Source organism: Peromyscus eremicus, chromosome 14 (genome assembly GCF_949786415.1).
Source record: "Peromyscus eremicus chromosome 14, PerEre_H2_v1, whole genome shotgun sequence".
In the NCBI taxonomy this organism is placed as follows: Eukaryota; Metazoa; Chordata; class Mammalia; order Rodentia; family Cricetidae; genus Peromyscus; species Peromyscus eremicus.
The window spans coordinates 6,329,244-6,351,577 of NC_081430.1; the positions used below are offsets into that span (position 1 = coordinate 6,329,244).

Genomic DNA, 22,334 nt, shown 5'->3' on the forward strand with positions numbered 1-22,334 from the left:
TGAAGAACCTGAGACCCCAGCATGTGCTTGTCTTGCCCCTGCCATTCACAGTGACTGTATTTTTACATATGATGTGTCTCCAAGTTGAGTCTCTTTTTATCTGAAAATATTTGGTAAGAGAAACTCTCACTAGAGTTTGGAGCAAGAAAATGGGCTCTTTGCAGCCTATATTTGAGGTTAATATTCTCAGACAACAGGAAAACCACAGAGAGACCACTGTTTACACTTTAAAACTCATGATGGCCTAATATTAATATAAGAAATCTGGTACAAATACTTTAAAAAATGATTTTATGCCTCTTGCTTCCCTCTAAAAAATGTATCTCAGCCACATAGAATTCCATTCCAGTCAGAATTTGGCAAAATCAAAGGGAATAGCAGATTCCTACAAGGGCTTGTGTTCTGGAAGCTCTGTGGGGACTAACGGAACTGTAGTCATCCTGCTGATCAATAGACAGTTACCACATTGTTAACACATATGAGGAAAAACATTTTAAAATCTATTCCTGATTTTTAACATGCAGAATGGGAAATGGTTCGGGAATCTGTATTTTTAAGCTTTAAGTAATGTCCCTAGCTTCTCTAAGACTCAATTTACAATTGTACCTTCATAGAGTTGGGACAGTTAAGGGCACTGTGTATAGAATTAGATGCCTGTGATCTGTGTTTGTAATATCTATAAAGCTTTCAGCACACACTGAGTTATGAGTGCAGAGTCAGTACTAGAGTTCAGAAAGCTGTAGCAGTAAGATCAACAGCAGTAGAGGTTACAGGCACTGAGAGAATGGGACTTGCCTTTGAGACTGGCTATTACCTTAGTAAATAGTTCTCTCTATAAGTCAAAATCAGCTCTACACAGACCAAAAGGAATTATTTGGCTACTGCCTTCCGTGTGTTCCCACAGTGCCTAGAATCTATAGTCTATTGGCCAAATGCTTCTCAAAGAAAGCATCAAACAGAATGAAACCTAAACTAATGATTTACCACATCAAGAAATGATCACACAGATAGAAACAATCAAATAAAGTGTAACCAAGTATTGTTTAAAATGGCTATAACTATACAAAAAGGAAATTACTAGTAAATTTTACTATAGTAAACATTAAAATTATGTATGTTAAAATTAGTATGAAATAAGTTAAAATATCTATAAATATCAACATACTTATACATATATTAAAGAACTGATGTTCTACATAAATAGCCAAAGAATAAAATTAATAAAGTTAAGCATAATCAAATAAATAAGAAACAACTCAATGCTATATCATTTTCTTTATTAAATGTCAAAATTAAAAGTAGTATATAGCACTATAATAATAAAAAGCATATACTCACCAACACAAGCCCACCTTTCTGGACTTGGGGTATAGCTCAGCAGTACAGCTGCAAGCCTAGCAGACCGGGGGCCTCAGGTTCTGGGATGTGCTCAGCAGTAGAGCACTTGCCTAGCAGACTGGGGGCCTCAGGTTCTGGGATGTGGCTCAGCAGTGGAGCACTTGCCTAGCAGATGGGAGGCTTGGGTTCAATCTGCAGCAACACAAAAGCAAATACAATTTTTAAAGTGGAAATAAACTTTCTGAAGATTTTTTGTCAATAAAGCCTTATATAAATCTATAATCTGGTTTAAATTTCTTCTTTGGGAACTTTATCATAAAGATAATTCTCAGAAATGTAAAATTTTTAACTAAGAAATATACATTTCTACACCATTTATGATAGTATATGTCACAACAATCTAAGTGTCTGAGATTGTAAGTAGGGACTGGTTAAAAGAATAGAGAAATCTCCATACAATGGAGGAATATAGTCACACAGAATCATAGCATGCTAATTACTATTTACCCAGGAAATACTTATCACATGCTATTATATCTGAATAACTTCAAAGTTGCTAAACTAAGATGCTAATCTATATGTATTATGTATCTACCTACATATACAGAACAAAAGATGATGTTAACGATGTACCCTAAGCAATAGGATCATAGATATTTGGTATTATGGTTTTAAAAAATGTCTATATATTTTTTTATTTTAAACTTTTTTTTTATTTTACAGACCAACCAGAGTTCCCCCCTCCCTCCCCTCTTCCCACTCCCCTCCCACCTCTCCCCATTCTCCTATCCACTCCTCAGAGAGGGTAAGGTCTCCCATGGGGAGTCAATAAAGTCTGGCACATCAAGTTGAAGCTGGACCCAGGCCCCTCCCTGCTGCATCAAGGCTGAGCAATGCATCCCTCCATAAGGAATGGGCTCCAGTTTTATATAAACATAAAAAGAGTAACTAAAAAGAGAGAAGGGGGCCAAGAAGATGGCTCAGTGTGTTCCCTCCCTGGGACCCACACGGTGGAAGGAGACTTGATTCCTACAAGTTGTCCTCTGAGCTCCACAACTGTGTAATGGCACACTCCTACCCACCAACACACACACACACACACACACACACACACACACACACACACAAATAAACATAAATTTTAAAATTAAACAAGGACATGACAAAGAAAAAGGAAGGAGGATAGCATAAATCATAAAACAGGAGACAGATGACGGAGTGGAAGAGAACAGCAGAAAGGAAGGCAGGGTCCATAAAAGCAAAAGGAAGACGTGGGGGTTTGAATGGAATGACCCCCATAGGCTTATATATTTGAACACGTTACTCCCCCTTTGGTGGAACTATTTGGGAAGGATTAGGAGGTGTGGCCTTGTTGGAGGAGGCATGGTGCCAGGGGTGGGCTTTGGGATTTCAAAAGGCCCTGCTATACCCAGTTATCTCTCTCTCTGCCTAGTGCTTGTGGATCAAGATGTGAGCTCTCAGCTGCTGCTCCAGCGCCATACCGCCTGCCTGCTGCCATGCTCTCCACCATGATGGTCATGGTCTCACCCTTGGAAACTGTATGCCCCAAATATACTCCTTTATAACTCGCCTTGGTCATGGTGTCTTGTCACAGCAAAAGAAAAGTAACTAAGACAAAAATAAACACCTTTAATCGGTTTTCTCTTAGTCAAAGGTCTAGTCAAATCATTTAAGGATCTTCAAGGCTATGCAAACAACATGGGCCAATTACTATAGTGCAGTTTCATTTCATTTTTAGACATTTCTTTTGGGGTAAAACACAAACAAAACAATAACAAAAACAAAGGAAAAGAAAGTGATGGGCTGAACTGGGCGTCCCGGAACGGTCACACCAGCTTCGGGCCAGGGAAGGGAACCCAGCAAGGCTGCAGCTCTCACTGTAATTTCAATCTCTTCACAAATTCCCATCTCCCCGCCCCGCACTGGAACGCTGTACACTGAAGGGCACATTTGCCCTCTTCTCTGTAACTTATCTACAATATAAACAAGAAATTTACATAAAAGCAACTTCTCCAAATTACAGCCAACGTTCTAAAAAAAACACTGAGGATGGAAAACAGGAAACAACAGAATCCAGAACGTGGCGCCTAGAAGCTGGGAACAGTGAGCCTTTTAACGTTCTGATCCGTGCGGTAGGATGAGAGAAACCACTGCAGTATCCATGCGCTGGAAACGCCCGTGACCCGCCGCGCACTGGTGTCTGCCCTTTGTGCACAGCAGAGCTGCGTCCCTGTCTGTCCTCAAGCCAGGCTGTGCCTTCCTACCTGTGACATGAGCTGAGGGTGGGGAGGTTTCAAAAGGAGACAATCCACAGCTGAGAACCAGGAACAAGGTTACGGCCGTCTGCCCACCTGCCATTGCGTCTCACTGAAAACCCAAGGTACTGGGGTGGGTTTTGATCTTTTTCCCTGAGCAAGAGCATGTAGCTAGTAGAAAAGATGAGCGTAGTGTTTCTTTTCAAGACTCTCTCTCACTCATCCCTCAGTCATGCTTCCTTTTGGAGACATGGAAGCCTTCAAGATAAATACTCTATTTATAATATAAATCTAATTATCCTTATTAGCTATTCTGTTTTTCTTTACAAATTAACATTTGATAGACTTGATAATTCTATTTGGAGATTTTTGCAAAGGAAAAACAACCCTGAACAAATGACTACATTCCCTAAGCTTACCTCAGACATAATTATGTGATATACATGCAGACTGCTTTGGTATTTTGGTAAATGGGATTAAGGTTTCTAAGATGCCCTTTTTTTTTTTGTCCTGCTCTCCCTCATTAGCAAAAAAAAAATATATAGTTGAGGGCAAATGGGTTGAACCTATAGCCATTTAAAACATACAGTACTAGGGAACTACCCAACCTGGTTGACCATAAAGTCCCTTTCGGCTTTTCTGTGAAAGCCGCAGGTCTATGGGAAAGAAGAATCGTGTTACAGAAAAGCTGCAGTATTTTCTTTATCTGAGACTCCATCTCTAGGCTGGACTGGAACAGAAAGAAGCCTGATGTCACTTCCTGCCTCCTCAGGTTCACTCTAAGACTTCGGTGACCACAACGTAGATGGTGCCGATTGTAAAGCTAGTGTGGGCCAGTAGATCCTGTTTCGATTTGAAACAGCAAATGCCACTAATCCCATTGAGAACGTTCAGTTTCCCAGGTCACTGAAGGAAAATGTCTCTCAGGAGAAGTTCTGACCTGAAAGAATTACGGCTTGATTCTCTCCAGTATAGCATTTCGTTGACTCTTTCTTAGTCAGGAAAACAATGAGTTCAACAGAAATCTATGTACTTTCCCCCACCTCCTGTGTGTGTGTGTGTGTGTGTGTGTGTGTGTGTGTGTGTGTGTGTGTAACTGCTTGTGGAACACTGATTTCACCAACTTATGAACAAACTAAAAGCATTTCTATGATACGTTTTTGCTTTTGTGGCTTTTTCCTGCCACAGGGCTTTCTATTCTCTGTTTTGGGACTAAAACCAAACATGCCAAGGCACATTCCAGAGACTTTTTTTTTCTTTTCTGAAAATCTTCCCAGGGGCTAAAGATTGTTTTGTTTATTTTATTCCAAAGAATACCCCCTATATTATTGTCTAGGTTATAATTTGCTGTCTGTATTCACTCACTAACTCATCCATCCATTCAGTAAGCATTTTTCCAATCCTCTACTCCGCTGGACATCACGCCCATTCCTGAGCACACAGTAGCAGTAAAATCAGAGACAGCATTGTCCTAGTGACCTTTACATTGTGACTATTTCTAAGAGAGAATAAAACTTAAGGGACTCTGGCTGGAGCTAGAAGGAACACACACGTTAACTGTGGGGTCAAATGTGATGGGTGGAGAAGGGCCGGTCTCCTATCTTTTGGAAACACTCCATACATGATAGCTTTCCACATTGTAAAAACAGCTTTCTTTAAATAGAAACTCCCAAACCGTACTGTATACAAAAACCCTCCTGAGCATCCTTGGACCTTCCCTCCTGCCTCTTCCTCCTGAAGTTTCTCCCTACTTCTGTGTACTCCACCTTGAGTACACAGCCTGGAGATGGAAAGGCGTGCAGGACCACGTGGTCACATCGCTCCCTGCAGGTATCAACACTCTCACTGTAACACGTGATTCCCTTCCAGACTTTGCTGAAATGCTCCTGTACACGGAATGGGATCTGGCTTCTGGGATGGTCACCAGTGGCCTGGCTTATATGACTTGAAAGCCTGATGGAACTGGCCTTAGTGAAGCCGACCTTCACAAGAAGGAGAAGGATGTGGAAAGAAACTTCAGACCAAAGTCTCCTTTTTCCTCTTTCTCAGGATTACCTTGAATCCATTTCTCATTTTGGCCCATCTGAAGTGTAAGGTGCCCGTGGACATCTCTCCTGAGCTAATACTGTAGTTGGAATCTAAGCCGAAATCCATCTCATCATGGTGCTCTCTGTATGCCACCTCTTCTCATCCTCATCCTCATCTTTATCCTTCAATTTGTACCTCTCACTGTGACAGCGCTTGAATTCCTACCTTGGGCTCCACTCTCTGAATAATCTAGTTTAACAGACATACTTCCCAGGCCCCTTTGCAATTGTAAACCGAGGTACATCTAGGTTTTACTAATCAGATACAACACTGATTTGGGGGCAAACAGATGTGAAATGAATGAGTGGCCACTAGTGGGCGTGTCTCTTGATAGGCACTATCATGGCACTAATAGAATGAAGGCCCTGGATTCATGTGTGATATCTGTGAATGACCAGTGCCAACCAGAGACAGCAGCTGCTGCGATATTTCCACTGAAAGGTGTCTGTGGTGCACTGGCTTTGCCTCCAAGCTCTGTTATTAGACTTTGCAGTAAAGGAGCTTAGTGGTTTACTCATCTGAAGAGCTGACAACCTCATGTTCAATGCTAAGCATTTCTGTTGAAATTAAAGATTGAGAATTCTATTGTTTGCAACAAGGATTCCTGACCAACAGAAGGTTGATCTACCTAAGACCTAGTTTCAGTCCTTTGTTTCTCATGATAAACCTCAGAAAGAAACGGTAAGTTGTGAAATGTGTGTGTTCGTCTTCTCTCCTGCAGCACAAGGCACCCCTGTAACCAGTGGTTCCTGGAAGATAGAGGCCATGGTCAGGGCTTCACTTTCTAGATGAAAGCAAAAAGATGTGACTTTGTCTTTCCGTCTTTTCTTGTGTTAAGGACAAATGGAGTGCTACCTGCCACAGGAGTCATCATGCAGCCATGGGAGAATGAGGGGGGGGGAGGGGGACTTAAAGATACAGAGTGGGAAGAAGGAAAGGACCCAGGGCATGGGTAATACTCATGATAGATGGTACCACCCCTGGCATATTACACTGTTTTCCATATAGCAGGCTAGATTGTGGCCCTCAGATGTCCATATCCTGTACCCTCAGACAGTCAATACACTGCTTTCATGGAGCAGAAGACTTTGCAGCTGTGATACCATGAAGGGCATTTTGATAGGAAGACTAGTGTGCATTACCCAGGTGCACCTAATGTCATCATTGGGAAGGGGCAGGAGGACCACAGTCAGACAGGTGTCTAAGGATGGAGAGGAGAGAAGATGCTGTGCTGATGGTCTGGAAGGTGAAGAAAGCCTGGGCCCATTCCACTTCTAGAAAACTGTCCCTAGAAATCAAAACTGGCTCATCACACTTCCAGAAGGAAACACTCCTGTGGACATCTTGATTTTGGGCCAGTGAAACTGAGTTTAGACCTTGACTGTCTGGAACGGCAACCTGACAAATTGTGGTGTTAGGAATTGGACTCGTATTGATGTGCGTGTTTGCTTAGCCTCATCACTGAGCAGACTTCCTGCCACTCACAGAGCTATGTCTGATGGGCACAGCAACAACCTTCTGTCTTATTGTGGGAAGGATTTTATTAGAAGATGGAAAAGAGTTTGTTCTTTGTGAGCATTTTGAACATTAACATCATGTTCTCGTCTATATTTGGGATTCAAGTACTGCATGCTTTACAAGAATGTAAAACTCATCTGTCAGCATATGTGAATACATTGCACAGTCTCAGAAGTTTTATATTAATACCTGACCTTTTCCCTAAGAAGTTTGGATACTGAAAGAGATTAAAGATAGCAAAACATGTAATATATCTTTCACTATTCTCTGTACTAGGTTCATGTAGGCATATGTAATCAATCAAAGCATTATCACTCTATAGAATCTGTCTGTAAAAATTTGTCATTCAGCCATAATCATTGCTGACACAGGCATACAAACGTATACACAATCCTGAGATTACCAAGTCTCTAAAATCTAATCCATTTTAACACATAATTAAGATGTATGCATGTGAGTAACTTACAAAAACTTACATACTTGATGCTATTTCAGTGATACATGTAGTAGATATGTATAGATATATAGATGTTTAATTTAAGGAATATATCTAATGGAAGATTACTAGTATAATATTTTAAATGTACTATAGAATTGAACAGAGAGTTATCAAAAAATAGAAATACAAATGGCTAAGAAACATTTTTAAACGTGTTAAACATCACTTTCCATAAGATAATTGAGTAAAGCTGGGAGTGGGAGAGGTAGCCTTCCCTGGGGAAGAGCACATAAACTAGTTGTTCTGCACCAAATGGTCAGCTGTGAAAGCATGCATACATTATACAGACAGTACGTGTTAGGAACGTGTGTGAAAGCACACACGCATGTTTCATAACAATTAGTGAAAAAAGAAGCCAGGAATTTGAAGAAAAGCAAAGAAGAGTAAGTGGGAGGATTTAGAGGGAGGAAAGGGAAGGGAGAAATGTTGTAATTATATTATAATCTCAAAAATAAAAAAATGAAGACAGGAATGAGTGAATGAATGAATGCCGGTGAGAAAATAGAGAAAGGGAACCCTTATGTGTTGCTGGTGAGAGTGTAAATTGATCCGCCACCATGGAAATCATTGTGGGTGTTTCTCACAAAGCTAAAAATAGAACTACCATATGACCATGTGATAACACTCCTGTGCATACACCCCACAGAACTTTACACCTCCAAGAGAAGTACTTGCCCATCCATGTCTATGACTGTTGTATCCTCAATAGCTGGGAAATGCAATCGGAATAGATGTCCATCAGATAACAAGCAGCTAATAAAATGTAATTTATATCACTATATAATTAATTATTATTGATTATTAAATAATGAACATGAATTTAAAATAAGATCCCGTTATATTATATAATATATAGATAGCTATATGTGTATATTCAGCACTGAAGAAAAATGAAATTAAACTTTCAGGAACATTACAGAACTGGAAAACCATTATACTGAGGCAGATAACCGAGACCCAGAAGGACAAGTGCTTACATTGTCCCTCACATACGAGTTCTTAGATTTCTGTATTTGAGTTGGAGTGCCTAAAGAGTCCAGGGAGCAAGAAAGGGGATACAAAAGTAGAGGAAGGAATATTGTGATGGAAAGGTTTAAATGGAGATGAGACAGGGCACGGGGGAAAACTGAGGGCTTGGTGAGAGCTAACCCAAGCCAAGAGTATAGGGAAAATCCATGTAGGAACCTGCTTTATAAGATAACTACAAACGTAATAAAAAGTTTGAATGAAGGGATCCTGCATAGGTAGATAGCAGTCCCCATGGATTTTTACAAACAACTCCAGCTTCCAGAGGTGGGGTACCTACCTACAGGCATGGTAGGTAACGTTCTACAAAACATTGCAGACTGTTGTCATTGCTCTTGGTTACCCAAAAGAACTAAATAGTTGAACTCTGAAAACAGCACACTCCTTGGATACAAGGAACAAGGACGTGAACCTGGGACCGAGCTGGAAGCCCCTCTCTCCTGGCTAGCGTTCATAGTGCTGGAAGGTGCCATGCGGGCTGCTGGGGGAGCAGCAGTCAGTGAGTGTTCTTACCAGCTGTAGACACTCTGCTACGCTGCCACTCTGCCAGTCAGGATAAACGTACTGGCACAGCAGTGGCATGACTGTTTGAGGAAGGCAACCACCCGCTTTTGGACTGGATTTGAGGCCCACTCAATCAATGACTACATGCCTCATACTGTTTTAAAAGTGCCTACGGTTAATGAGATCCAGGGTCCTTGGGAGAAGTGTACTGCTGTTGTCTTGCTAAATGGACCAGATAGTCGATCTGCTTCTAAATATGCACAGACTCACAGACTAGTCCTGCTCTTAGCCTTGGACAGATACACGTCTTCCTGCATTGAGTATTATCAGTTAACTCAGAAACTAATATCTGGTCGAAATCCTGAGAGTAACTATGAGGTGCTCAGCTCTAAACAGGATATTTTCATCACCCCCTCCAGTGCCCAAGGAACACTGCGGAAGAGGGGCAGGAAGAATGTAAGAGCCAGAAACTGGGGAGAAGTTCTATAAAATGCTGTCTTCTGGATATGGCACGGCCATTTTACCCAGGAACACAGAGCAGCTGTGGATACCTGCACGAGACCTGCACAGAACTGGGCCTTCTATCACGGATGGGGTGGAGGCTCATGAGAGCCCATCACTCCCTGAAGAACTGTCGACAGCTAATGGTTGCCAGGGGAGTGGATATCATTTCTTTAGTGGTATAGCCATTGTTAAATTGCCTATAACCTGATAAATAATCACCTACCCATGCTTATACAAGCAATCCCAACTAAACTCAGTTTGTCACTAAAATAAAAAGCCCACTCTGCTGACTCCAGCCCTGGCCACCTGAGCGCCCTGTGGAAGTAAGCACCTCACATAGGCAGCAATGTCCATGTTGCCAATCCCAGCCAGACACTCAAGGAACTTTCAGACCCCTGTGCATCTCCCACAGACTTCTGAAGCTATTCACCTAGAACCTGATAAGTCTGTAAGTTCCTGCTCCCCAAAGTGGCACCTAGCCCAGCTGAGCTAGCATTATTTCTGATTCCCAGCCACACATTAGCACTGAGACTATATAAACATGTATGTACATATATATTGTGTATGATATATATATACTGTTCATTGATCAAGAATATCTATAATGCTATTAATATACCTATTTTATAATTATAAATCAGACTATTCAATAAGTTAAAACTCAAAAACTGTAATTATTATAAATTCTAAACATGAATTAATTTTTGTTTCACTTATTTTCGAGGTATGTACCACTCCTTATATTTACCACCTCCACCTTATGTTTATTTTTTCTTATTTATCTCTTACTTCTTTCCACTTCTTTCCTCTCTTTGTCTCTTTTTCTTCGTCTTTCATTTCTATTTTCCAATATAAGAACACAAAACACAGAGATGCATATGCATAAACAGCTTTTTAAAGTTCCTAAAGTCTAAAAAATAAAAGAGCCTAAACAAAAATGATGTACAATGGAGTATTTTCATAAATAAAATTAAACACATCCAAAAATGCAGATGGCAATAATAACTTCAAGACAATGCTGTTGCTATGTTAAATGGGATCTAGGCATAAATGTGAGTCCAGTTAAGCACTCTCTAACGAAATTAGCAACTTATTCAAAATGCCCAGCCACTAGGTTCTACACATCAAGATTTAACTTTCAATCTGTAAACATCACAAACATCAGCCATATCTCTTCTCTAAAAGCTGAACTAGAGAGAGAAAGGCCCCTCCTCACACAGGACACATTCTAAACCAGAGGAAACCACAGACTGTCACCTGCTCATCTCAGAGGCTTCCTGAGTCACTGAAGATGCCACACATGGATCTTCCATATAAGGCCCTGATGTAACCAATGCCTGTCATGTAAAAGACACTGTTTGTGGATTCTCATGTCAGGACAGCTAGGATTCAGTCTGGGTCAAATGCAATTTCATTACTGCTCATTTGTTAAGAGAGCCCAGCAAATCTCTTTTTGAGTCAGTATTTTTTTTGGTGATCAATCTTCATTTTTATCTATCTCTTGCCTTTCCACTTCATATGAATAATTCATGAGTGGAAAATGAACCATTGATCTTAAGGCTCGGCTTTCCATTATCTACGTGTAAGAGAAATGAGGCAAGTGGAACTCACCCCACCCCACCTCCACAGGAGGGATGAAGCTGTTGGGAAAAGAATTAGGGAGAAAGGAGTGTTTTCACTTGCTGTCTTGTAGTTTTGCCTTCTATACGTCTCCAAAAATAATTCTTTTATTCTAGTTGACACTATAGAAGAAAATGCTATTGGCATTAAAAGGAGAAAAATCTAGTTGTGGAATTAATCTGGCAACATACACCCACAGTTACACTGATTAGCACAGTCCAAGAACCAGAAATCCATTTGGCCTGGCTCCAGTGTCTGGAAAAAACAATAACTTAAATTCTAATCCACATTTTCTGGTACAGTAAAGTATTTCTTAAGACTGCTCATGCTAATTACATTCAGATGCATCAGCCTGATGATATTATTAAAAGTGAAAGAAAGAAGACAAGTCAAGGCCCATTGTCACAAACGAGGCTTTGTGTTTCCATGCTACAACAGTTAGCTCACTTCGTATGGCTGTAATTTCAGTGATGGGCTAAATTCCAGGACAGAAGGGAGAGTATTAGTGAAAGTAGTTATGCCTATATATGAAATATACGTGTACCAAATCTGGGACATGAGAACTTAGAAGTATGAAGATCTGCAACTAAAATATAGCAAAATGTTTTAAATAACCAATGAGTTATATGAAATTTGGATGAAAATAAAATTACATTCTTTATATTCATCGCACTATAGAGCACTAGGATGATATTAGATAAAATTTATACCCGGAAACACTGCAGAGTATCACTGTCCATGATTTTGCTCAGAGATGGAGACATATACTCAAGCAGAGCTCATCTTTAGCTGGGTGGGACCACAATCTTTAATGTCTCAATAAAACTCTGTCATCCTGACCTAAACATTTGAGTCTATTTCATCTCATCAATCTGTTTTGTCCAAAATGCATAGTACACTTACATAGAGAGAATTTAGGTACTAGAGAAAGTACATGGATCTTGGCTCCAATTTCCAGTTTTGACTCTGTTGGCTCTATGCAAGAACTTTTTTTTATGGTATCAAAAACATGCAGTGGAGACAGAACAGTCTGTTAATAAATAGTGCTGGGAAATGTGAATATGAAGATGCAAAAAAATCAAACTAGATCCTTTTCTCTCCTAATGCCCCCAAACCAACTCAAAATGAATCAAAGACATAAATTTTAAATATGAATCTAGCACAAGCAACAGAGGAAACACTTCAAGAGCCTGGATGGAGCTGGCAACAATAATTTTAGATGACCCTACACAGACACATGCAAAAATTAAAATTAGATGAATGAGACTGTATCAAATGAGCCACTTCGACATAATAAAAGAAATAACCAACAGGATTAGGAGACAAGCTACAGCTACTGAATGGGATCATTTACAAAGAGTATGTATGACGATGGGCTGACCTCCAGAGTGTAAGACTCAGAAGAACACCAAAAAGTAATTAATAGTGGGCCAAAGAACAGATGCACACTTCTCAAAAGAAGACTGTCAACCAACCGAACATGGAAACACTCTATCTCACTAATCTTAGGAGAAGCACAAGTCAAATATAACAAGATGTCATCTCATCCCAGTGAGAGCAGTTACCATCAGGAAAGTAGGAGATAAGAGATGCTGGAAAGATTTGGAGCAGAGGACACTTAAACCATCGGAGGGGATGGAAATCAGAAAAGTCATTGTGGGAAAAGTAGGGAAACTGTTCCAAGAATCCAGGACAAACCAAAAAACTACTATATGATCCAACAGTTCCACTACTGAATAGCCAACTGAAATGAAACCCCATCTTCATATCAAAAATATACTTTTACCCCAATGTTTACTGCAATACTTTTTGCAAAAACCAAAACGTAGGTTCAATTTGAACGTCCTTTAGGGGATTCATGGATATTTTTTCAATGTGGTAAATGTCTGAGTACTGGTACAGTACTCAATCATAAAAAAGGAGTGAAGTTTTGCCATCTGAAACAACATGGGGAGAATTAGAGCCCAATATACTGAATGAAGCAAGCCAGACACAGAAGAATAAATGCTGTATGTCCTCACTCTTATGAAAACCTGTAAGTTAACCTTATAGTTACATGGGACAGAAGGGTAGTCAATAAGGATAAGGGGTGGAAGACGGACAGAAAGAAATTAATAGGAGTCTCCAGGGACTTAGAGAGGCTTTTCATGAAGAGATAGAAGCCAAAAATAGAAAAGCTAGAGTTGCAGCTCATGGGTAGAGGTTCTGCCCAGCATTCATGAGGACCTAAATTTAATCCCTAATATAAAAAACTAGAACAGAAAAGTAGAAGAATATGTGGGTAGGTAGATATGACTGATGTTCAATGTATCCATGGACATGTCACAGGAAATCCCACTAGCATGTATAATTAATGTATAGTGATTATAGTAATACATTAAAAGATAGTTTTATCTTATTGAATGTTTTATACTAGGACAGCTTCCTACTACAGCAGAGTTGCACAAAAGATATCAACAATTCAAGAACAGGACTGTTTCCATTGTGTAATGCAGGAAGTACATGTAAACAAAGAAAAAAAGGAGGTTTGGAGATGGCAGAACCTAGGGTGGATCTTTAAGGACATTTAGGATGCCAAAAGATCTTGTAAAAACAAGTATGGCTTCTGTTTAACTTGAAAACACAGATAACCAATCTAGTATAGACAACGAATCAGCATGATGTAGAGAAGGAGTTCTACTGGGCCCAACTTTCAGTGAACTACCCAAAGCCTATGGGATCTCAATGGGCCTGGTACTCCTCTTTCTCTAGGCTAGGTGGCCAGGGAACCCCTAGGATCCATATCCCTGTGTCTCCCTGTCATTAGGGTTGGAGATACACACCATCACCCCCCCGACTTTTATGTGGGTGCTAAGGTTCTGAGGCCAGGTACTCACACTTACACAGCAAACACTTCCCTCAGTGAGCCATTTCCCCGGGCCCTGAACTTCTTCTTCTAATACCGATAGATAACCTATTTTTAGGACTGCAATACTTCATCACTCTCGGATCATCAACACATTAATTTTGAGGTATTCATTCTATTTAGACTGCCCATTGCTCAGTTTTGTTGGCTAAGAAACCTGCTGGGATTACAGCTTTGGTTAGGGTTCTAGTAAGCCCCACGACATGATGCTTAGAAGAGGCAGGCTGGTAAGTTGGCCCCCGCAGCCTCAGTCTTCAAATGCAGACTAGGAACACAGGCGAGGAGTAATGGGAAGACTTAATTTGGAATGTGGAGAATAGATACTCAAGACATCTTCCAACTCAGACACTCAAAAAAAATTCTCCATGAGTGGGAAGGTGTATTTCAAATAAACCAGAGGCTGAAAAGATGGCTCACTGGTTAAGAGTGTGCACCGCTCTTGCAGAGGACCCCAGTTTGGTTCCCAGTACCCATGTCAGGTGTCTCATAAAACTATCTCTAATGCAGGAAATCCAATGTGTTCATCTGGCCTGTGAGGGTACTGTATACACACACACACACACACACACACACACACACACACACACACACACACCACTCACACACACTTAGAAATAAAATAAAAACAGTATCTTTAAAATTTATCCACAAGTGCATTCTATCACAGAAAGGTAGAAAAGCAATAAAATGGGTCACTCTAGGATTTAACCAAAAGGTAAAATCAACACATGGTGTGAGGATATTTGTCACAAATCTCTTCATACCCACAGTTGTAGTGGGCTCAAAAAGACAATACTGGAAAGATGACCTAAATGTCACAGGCTGACACTAGTGCAAATGCAAAAATACGTAAGAGAGAACATGATAACATGCTAGAAAATGAAACCAGAATTACCTTACCTGAAAAGGCAGAGTCCAAAGTCAGAGAAAGTGATCACATCATCCTCACATGACTACTCATCCTGTGTCATAGCCATCCAAACCTCATAGGTAAGAACCTGCCAGTCTATGGTTTTATACTCTGAAAGGTAAGAGTTATATAAATATTAGCATTTAATGTAAAGACTTCAGTGATTCCAAAGAAGGAGAGGACCTCTACCTTATTTGTCTAAAGGCAACAGCACTAATGTTCGGTTGAGTGGAATTGGGCTGATGGTAGGCAAGGCTTCAAGGTGCTCTTCTAAGCAGAACCAATGAGGATTAAAAAAAACAGATTTAAAAGATTATTTAGGAGAAGTAAAAACATGTTATGACTAAAGTTGCAGGGCATTGCAAGATACAAAGAAGTCACTAACTCAGTATCCAAGATCCAGCAAGATCATTCTGTGTGCTGAGGACATTTGCCATAGCTAAAATGGCAAAAGAAAACAGATATGGCTTCATGGTCTGGAAGACAGTGGGGTAGAGGGAATGATTTTCAGTTCATAATTATTCAAATATTATATTGCTTTAGGCAATATTAAGATCTACAGGGGTCTTTTTAGAAATACCTGGTCCAAAGTCAGCCTAACAGAACACATGGGATAGCATCACACTGCATGTGCTAGGTAGAACATGTGAGAGCTAACCATGGAGAGGACATTTGAGAAGATTCCTGATGGAGAAAGTCTGTAGGCAGGGAAGGGATCCTGTCACAGCCCAGACTTTCAAAGGTTACTGTGGATTACATCACAGCAAGGAACTGTGAGAGAGAAGCGAAGGACAAGAAACAAGTCTAACATGAGCAGTGGAAGATATGTGCAGTATATCAGACCCTTCAAGTTCAGAATGTCTACAAGCAACTGCCCTAACCACCCAGGCAGGCAGGTAGACAGAGCTGGAAAATTAAGGGCCTCCATCACTGTCCATGTGATGTTTGACTCATGGTTTAGTGAAAGTACCCTAGAAATAGAAAAACAGAAAGAAAAAGAATGGGGCCCCAGAGAAAAGGTGATGATGAAGAAACATCACATAAAAAGGAGGGGTGCCTGAGACTCAAAAGTGAGTGGTCTAGAAACCCAGAGCAGGAACACGGCAGTGCTGCCATGAAAACTAGAGACAGCAATTTCCATCTGAAGATGGCCCCAAGGATCAAATGTTGCAAGCTGGTCAAGTACAGTGCTCAATCCAAACCCATCTCAGGTCACAGCAACATTAGCAGATGCCTGTTTCCATTGAGGAGACGTCCCAAACACTATTAAACAATGAAAATAATGTAAATTCAATCAACATTAAGAAACAAAGAAAACTATTCATTCCTATAGCTCTTAGCCACCCTTAAACTTCATATCAACAAAGTCTTATGTCTTCCCTGAGTCTTCAAAGGCAAACCCATGGGCCACCAGATGCCTGGTGTGGGACAGTGTACAAGTTTTCAAACTAGACATTTTGGAGACAAACAAATCTGATAATACTTGAGAGAACACTATTTTCATTTTTATCATTTTCTTGTAGAATAGTATTTGGTTTGGGAAAGGCCAAAGTTCCATGTGTGGGGAAGATAGTGTCTTAGACACACAGCAGACTCCAGAGAGCACTCAAGCAGTGTGGGTAGTTAGGCAAACACTCTCTTCTCAGTTCTGGGGCTCTCTGCTAGACTTTCACCTTCTCAGTCTAAACTTGCCTATTTGGCAAGCAAAGACTGTGGCAAAGACATGTGTCAGCACATGAATACTTATCTCCCAACGGTATGAAAGAATATAAAATGTGTAGGGGACAGTGACGCTGTACATCTCAAATGTAAATGATCCTCACAGACTGAATGACAAACACAGATTTAAGTAAGATAAGGCTTTTGGTTTTCTTAACAGGTTTGTTGAGGTATGGTTGATGTATAAAGAAAACATACATTTAATGTGCATAATTTCATACACATGTTCTCGCTAGCATCACCATGATCACTGTAGTAGATCTGTCTGTCTAATACCTACCAAAGCCTTTTTTGCTGGTTTCCACGGTTTTGTGGGTTTTGTTGGGTTTTGTGGTAAGAACATACAGTGAAATCTAGCCTCTTCAGTTCTACAATTCACAGTGCTGTGTGGTTGGTTCTAGGCATTGTGCTGAATAGCAGATCCCTAGAATCTGTTCACCAGACAGAGCTGAAACTTTATGTTCACTGAACAGCAATATATACCCCTCTACCACTGCTAGCAATAATCCCTGCAGCTTCTGCTCCATGAGTTTGCCTATTAATGATCTCTTGTGGGAATGGCTTATTTCACTTATCATAATAAGTAAACTCACTGGCTTCACCTCTGTTGTCACAAGTGAAGGGTTTCTTACTTTCTTAAAGCTAAACACTATTTATTGTGTGATGTATATGACACATCTTCTTTATCTACTTCCTGGCCAGCAGACTCATGTTTCTGTGTCTTGGCTGTTGCGGATAATTCTGTCATGGGCATGATTAGGCATCTGTCTCTCAGAGCTTCTGGTTAACATTCTTTTGGATATATACCCAGAAGTAGGAAAAAATACTTTTCTTCTATGGATGGTGTAATTTTGTAAGAATATTTTATTAGTGTTTTAAAGCTATACATGCTTCTTAACTCATGTCCCAAGACAAATTGTCCTCCTCAGTACCTTCAGGTATGAGGGATACAGGTACAGACACACACACACACACACACACACACACACACACACACAGAGGCACATATGCATACATATACACACACAGGTACACATACATATATATACACACACAGGTACACATACATATATATACACACACAGGTATACACACACACATACATACATATGCATATATACACACGGGTATAAATGCACACACACATACACATACATACACATATATATACACACACAGGTACACATACATATACATATACATGCATATATACACACAAGTACACATGCACATGGACCCATACACACACACACACACACACACACACACACACATACAGAAACCAGAAGAAAACAGGTTATACACAGCTCAGATGATCACCAAGCTAATAATGAATAAACAGAATACATAATTTATCTCCATATTGACCAAATATTATTTATATTAATAATTTTGGAAAACATACTTCAAAAATTCAGAACTTAATTTTCTAGAGTTTGAGAGTGAAACCATATGGCACAACATGAGATATATCTGTAAAATATGTGTACTGAACTGATATTATTTTAAACTGTTCACCTTTGCTCTGTTTTGACCCCTTGGATTTTATGTCATGGTCATAAATCTATTACACAATTTTCACTAAACACTTTCCTACACCCACTTATCCTAATCTTCAGGAAGTTATAATGTATATAAGTAATAAAACAGCCACCATATCGCCTCTGTCCTGCATTGCTGCGTCCTGCATTGCTGTGTGCTGTATTGCTGTGCCTTGCATTGCTGCATCCTGCATTGCTGCGCCCTGAATTGCAGGTGCTTTATAGATATCATGCTTCTGTTTTCTTTTGTGTTTTCTTATTCGTGTGTCTATGTGCATGTGTGTGTGTCTGTGTGCATGTGTCTGTGTGCGTGTGTGTGTGTGTGTGTGTGTGTGTGTGTCTGTGTCTGTGTCTGTGTATGTGAGAGGGGGGCGCATTCATGCACACACATGCATGCAAAAGGGGATATCAGGTCCCCTAAAGCTGGACTTGTGAGTGGTTATGAGTCACTCAGATGGGTGTTTGGAAGCAAAGCCAGGTCCTCTGGAGAGCTCCAAGAGCTCTTCACTATTGAGCCATTTCTCCATCTCTCCAGCCCATTACTACGTGTGAAAGATAAGAAAATGGAGACCTGGAGAGCTAAGAGAGCCTGGCCAAGGCGGATTGTAAGAGCAGCTGTGGAAACTCAGGCACTAAAGTGGACCAGAACTCTTGCCCTTGGACACTGTGATCACCATTATGCCAGCAGTCAATGGAAAGTGAGTAGGAAACATGGTTATAATGCATCACAAAATGAGAGGGGAAACATGTTGGTATACAGAAAGAAAAGAACAAAGCACTGTTAAAATATGCAAAGCCAAAGCTTCTCATGTGGTTTGGACATTTGTTGTTACAGATGAAAATCATTAAATTTAGAAATCCCAATCAAGTGTTCACAAAATGATTTTTATTCTGGAATCGGTTTCCATACTACAACCATTTTTTATGATTTTCTTAAGCAATATGCTTGGCTTGACCACTCCTTGATTGAAACTGTTTCCCTGGGTTTTTTTTTTTTTTTTTTTTTTTTTTTGCTTCCTTCAAAGCCACCCTCCCTGTTTCTGTGATTTCTGTTGGTTCTCCTTCAACTTTGGACATGGCCAAGGCTCCAGTCTCCCGTCCCTATGCCCTGCGTGGTCTATCTGCAGGGTAAGCCCCCTGCGTGGTCTATCTGCAGGGTAAGCCCACTACATAGTCTATCTGCAGGGTAAGCCCCCTGCGTAGTCCATTTGCAGGGTAAGTCCACTACATAGTCTATCTGCAGGGTAAGCCGCTGAAGACAAAAACTTGATTCGACCTTCATTACCTGGCAGTCCACTCTATGGTGGGAGACAAGCTGGGGTTTCTAACTTCTTCCAACTTGAAGCCCCAGAGTATTTGCAGTTTTATTACACAATGATGCATCTCACTCACAGAGTGCCAACTACTGGACGAGAGAGAACAAGGAAAAGAAGGTGTTTGCAGAAGCATTTGGGAGATCTCAGCCACGCTGGGTCTTACTTGTACGCAGATTGCTGCAACACCAAGGCCTCTCTGTTTTGGCAAGGCCCAGGCCAGCTTTGGTGTTCAAATGAGAACTGCAGATAAGGTCTGTGGCCACATCAAAACAGACGCCCAAGGTGAACAGTGAGAAGGGCTGGGGATCCACGCCCACTCAGTGGCCGCCATCGCCTCTGCCTTGTCTCTGCAGGGCAGAAGCGTAGCGCTTTGCCTTCCGGAAGAACAGTACGGACCTGAGTCTCATGATCAAAGCAAGCTGCAGTTCCCTGAAGGGACCAGGATATTTACTGATACACATGCTTTTAGAATGAGGACACCTTCGGATCATGTATCTATAACCCTGAGATAGTGCTGGCTGGCACCCCAGTCCAGGCCACACCCTCTGAGCTCCACAAGAATGCAGAGAAATAAGTCAGGCATTGCCAGCTCACTTGTTTATGGTTTCAAGGTTGGAAACCTTGAAATTCCTCAGATTTCTTCCAAATTAAGATATTTAGATCTCAAAACACTTTCATCTCACTTTAAAGTTTAGAATGTCTGAGTGCCCAACCAGGTTTTCAATTAGGACCATGGACTGGGGAATTTTCTGGCATCTGTCACTAAGGACTAAACTGAAAACAGATAAAATAAACTTTAAAAAAAAATACAGCACATTTTAATTAACTTCCGGTGAGATTTTAAAGACAGCCTAAACCACAAAGCATCAGTTTCTGAAACATCGCTTGTTTTCATTTTTGCCAGACAGGGTGACTGCACTGCCACCAGCCACTAAATGTCAACTTGTAAGTGTGTTGCTATTTTACACAAGTGACAGGTTCCTAAATAGGGAGAAGAGGGGACCGTGAAGAAAAGAGACTCTCAGAGGACACGAGACAGTACATCCTGGCAGCTCTGAATGGTTCTGAATTAATTGATCAAAACTAAGATGTGAACACAATACATTACGGAGGTTGTAAAAATCTAGGTCAGGGTCACACTAGGGTGGATCAGATGGCAGGGCTCCTGTCCAGTCTCTGCTTGAATTCTGTGAGGGAATTGGTGGAACTCGGAAGGTGATCAGTTACCGTGGGCATCTGAGCAAGCAGACCTGTTACTGGTCTGAACTGTGGGGATGGTGGGAATGTCTGTGACTGGCCTGAACTGTGGGGATGGTGGGAATGTCTGTGACTGGCCTGAACTGTGGGGATGGTGGGCATGTCTGTGACTGGTGTGAACTGTGGGGATGATGGGAATGTCTGTGACTGGCCTGAACTGTGGGGATGGTGGGAATGTCTGTGGCTGACCTGAACTGTGGGGATGATGGAAATGTCTGTGACTGGCCTAAACTGTGGGGATGGTAGGAATGTCTGTGACTGGTGTGAACTGTGGGGATGGTGGGAATGGTTTTTGCTTGTCTGCTTTATATCTGGCCATCTTGACATGGTCTAAGTTTCCTGGACCTTCAGTTAAATATTTAGTATATGATCATAATGTCTTCGTGTAAGGATAATGCCACCTAGTTCTTATGAAAACCCATGCCTCCTGTCTTTAGTCCCTTATTTCTTGAGCTGAAAAGCAAGTCATTTGATGCCTACTTTGAATGATGAAAAAATATTGAGCATTTTTAGCAGTTATGAGAAATGCAGATATGCAGGTATAAAGACAGATAAACAGAAGGAGTGTTGCAGTGGTGCAAAGCACTTATAGTGGGCGGTTACCCCGTAAATATACAGAGAAAGACTCACAGCTAAAGAACCTTCCAAAGCCTTCAACATTACCACATGAGCAAGACTGGGCAATGAAAGGTTCCTCTGCACTTTCATCATGCAGTGTGCTGGAGTAATGGGCGTGGCTCAAGACTACATTATTTTAGGAACTGAAATGTACTGAGGAAGGGAAACTGCAAAGAGGATTTTCAGAGGTTAGTCAGTCTGTCTTCATTGGTGAAGAGTATGCAGATGAGAAGAAGCACCGCGTGGTTAATGTGCCACAGTGTGCTAATGTGTCTCACAACCCTGACATTTGCACAAAGCTTTCATGTGGTGTGAACTAACTGCAAATACACCTTAGACATGACTCCAGAACAATGCCAGGAAGCTGATACTAAAACACAGTTAAAACTCACAAAACCCTTTTATGTTCTCACTTGATAATCATAATCTAACCTTGACCCATTTGTAAATTCCATTCACTTTTTAACTTTCATTGACTTTGTTCTTCAACAACATGCATAAAGCACATTCTGATTATTGTAACCCTAATCCTTCCTAACAGTTCTATGTCCTATTACTCCCCATACCAGTCCTTTGCCACCATTGTGTGGGGGATGTGTGTGGGGTGTGTGTGTGTATGTGTATGTGTGTATGTGTATGTGTGTATGTGTATGTGTGTGTGTATGTGTGGGGTGTGTGTGGGGTGTGTGTGTGTA

The 22,334-nt window shown here is 40.9% G+C and overlaps 1 long non-coding RNA gene across 2 annotated transcripts; it reads left to right on the top strand.

Annotated features, from left to right (window-relative positions):
- The first annotated feature begins 3,487 nt into the window (after nt 1–3,487).
- LOC131924439 (uncharacterized) lies at nt 3,488–19,312 on the top strand. 2 transcript variants are annotated; one of them, XR_009382899.1, is made up of 2 exons: nt 3,488–3,739; nt 18,984–19,312. It is a non-coding gene; the product is annotated as an uncharacterized LOC131924439 (long non-coding RNA). The 2 variants fall into 2 exon arrangements; XR_009382900.1 differs by lacking the exon at nt 18,984–19,312 and adding an exon at nt 5,664–6,387.
- The last annotated feature ends 3,022 nt before the right edge of the window (nt 19,313–22,334 follow it).